The sequence below is a fragment of the Rhinoraja longicauda genome, chromosome 5 (genome assembly GCF_053455715.1).
Source record: "Rhinoraja longicauda isolate Sanriku21f chromosome 5, sRhiLon1.1, whole genome shotgun sequence".
NCBI classification, from domain to species: Eukaryota; Metazoa; Chordata; class Chondrichthyes; order Rajiformes; family Arhynchobatidae; genus Rhinoraja; species Rhinoraja longicauda.
In genome coordinates this window covers 59,949,593-59,952,204 of record NC_135957.1, presented here as the reverse complement: position 1 = coordinate 59,952,204, position 2,612 = coordinate 59,949,593, and positions in this window count along the sequence as shown.

Sequence of the window (2,612 nt, the reverse complement as noted above, 5' to 3'; positions counted from 1 at the left end):
AGAAGCTTCACCAGGATGTTGTGTGCGGGAAGGAACTGCAGATGCTGGTTTACACTGAAGATAGACACAAAATGCTGGAGTAACTTTGCGGGACAGACAGCATCTCTGGATAGAAGGAATGGGTGACGTTTTGGGTTGAGACCCTTCTTCAGACTCTTCACCAGGATGTTGCTTGGTTTGGAGGACTTTAGATATGGCAAGATATTGGCCAAATTGAGTTTGTTTTCCCTGGAGCGAAGGAGCCTGAGGGGGTGCCCTGATAGAAACATATGATTATGGAAGGCATAGGTAGAGCAGATAGTCAAAATCTTTTTCCTATGTTAGTATTAAAAGCAAGATGGCATAGATTTTAGGTGAGAAGAAAGAATTTTAAAAGAGATCTGCAGGGTGTTTTTTTTTCACATAGCGAGTGGTTGATATCTGGAACTTGGTGGCAAATAGTGGTAGAATCAGGTATAATTACTACATTTAAGAGGCATGTAGTCATTTAAATAGGCAGTGCATTGAAGGATATGCTCGTGACGCATGCATATGAGACATGGTGGGGCAAAGGGCTAATTTCTGTGCTGTTCCCCATTTGGACTCCATGAGAGGGACATTGCATTGACATGCTGTGGGTCTGTGTATATCTAAGTAGCTCAGGACCAAGTATTGGGCAGCGCAATGGTGCAGCTGGTAGAGCTGCTGCCTCACAATGCCACAGATCCGGGTTCAATCCCGACTTTGGGTGCTGTCAGCGTAGAGTTTGCAGGTACTCCATGTGACCATGTGGGTTTCTGTTTGGTGCACTGATTTTCTCCCAAAGACATATGGGTCCGTAGGTTAATTCTATAAATTGCTCCTAATATGGCAGGAGTGGATAAGAAAGTGGGATAACATAGAGCTGGTGTGAACTGGTTGATATGGACTTGGTGGGCCGAAGGGCCTCTAAAGTATCTCTGAACTAAAGTAAGAAGCAGTACTCTTACTTCATGTTTGTAAAGGTTACAAATATTTTAAGCCATTTTTTGAGTACTCTTTGATTAGCATATCTATGTTCATGTTATAAAGCATCTCTCAAGGCACTCTTAAGGCCTTACCCAAGGAAGTGGTACCTGAGGGGTTATAAGAAATCTGGTAGCTTTTCCAAGCTGATACCATCTAATTTGTACCAGGCAACATTGTTCAGATCAGCCTCACCACTGTCTCACCAAAATATCAATTTGTTAATTGTAAAATGTCGCAAGAAGATTCTAAGTGCAAGTTCTTTCTTTAGTAATTGCAATTGAATTGTTTTTGTGGCTTGTAAAATTTATTTATGCCTCAAAATATTAAGATGACTAACCATGCAATTTTCATCCAGGCAATTCACTTTTGGATTTGAACCATAGATAATTGTATTCAAGTTGTATTACTTAAGGCCATATGGATTATAATAATTACAAGTTTGATTATCTGCAGTGTTTAGCAAAGACAGTTAATTTTGTGATCCTCGTGATTTATGTGCTTTGCACACAAATTAAATTTAGTAACATAATATTATTGGTATGATATTCAAAAGAGGCTTTTTTTTTAATCCCTTAATGCCATCTATCAATTCCTCCAAATCAATTAAGGTGGTGTTTTCATATAGGTCTTGGATAATTTTCTAGTTTTATAAATTTGTTAATATTCAGTGACACATTCTAGTTCGTGCTGCTACAACTCTACCAGAACATCAAATAGATTTTGGTACTTTGGGCCGAAGATAGACACAAAAAGCTGGAGTAACTCAGCAGAACAGGCAGCATCTCTGGAGAGAAGGAATGGATAACGTTTCGGGTCAAGACCCTTCTTGAGACTAGTCAGGGGAAAGGGAAACGAGAGATCTCGATGATGATGTAGAAAGATAAAGAACAATGAATTAACGATATGCAACAAAGTAACGATGATAAAGGATCGCAGAAGACCTTCACTCAGTCTGCCTGGATCTACCTAATCTCCTGGATGTTAAACAGTTTAATTCTCCTTCCCATTCCCACACTGACCTTTCTGTCCTAGGCCTCCTCCATTGTCAGAGTGAAGCTAAATGCAAATTGGAGGAACAGCCTCTCATATTTCGCTTGGGCAGCTTACAACCCAGTGATATGAAAATTGATTTCTCTAACTTCAAGTAACCCCGGCATTCCCCCTCTCTGCATCCCTCCCCCACCCAAGTCGCAACAGCTTCTCGTTTTCACCCAAGAAACAGCTGACAATGGCCTGTTTCTTTTATCTTCATTACTTTTTTACATATCTTTCATTCATCGAACTTTATCTCTCTACATCATCGTCTATATCTCTCGTTTCCCTTTCCCCTGACTAGCCTGAAGAAGGGTCTTGACCTGAAACATCACCCATTTCTTCTCTCCAGAGATGCGCCTGTCCCGCTGAGTTACTCCAGCTTTTTGTGCCGATCTTCGGTTTAAACCAGCATCTGCAGTTCCTTCCTATACATTGGTACTTTGGGCCTATAGGGGGAGATGTTTCTAAGGTTTTCAACGATTTGAATTGGCATCATTTGTGACACAAGTCTGCTTTCATTTCTTCAATGCTCTTGATACCTTCAATAAGAAAACAAATCAGAAGGAGCTGCCTGTCTCCCAACTGATCAC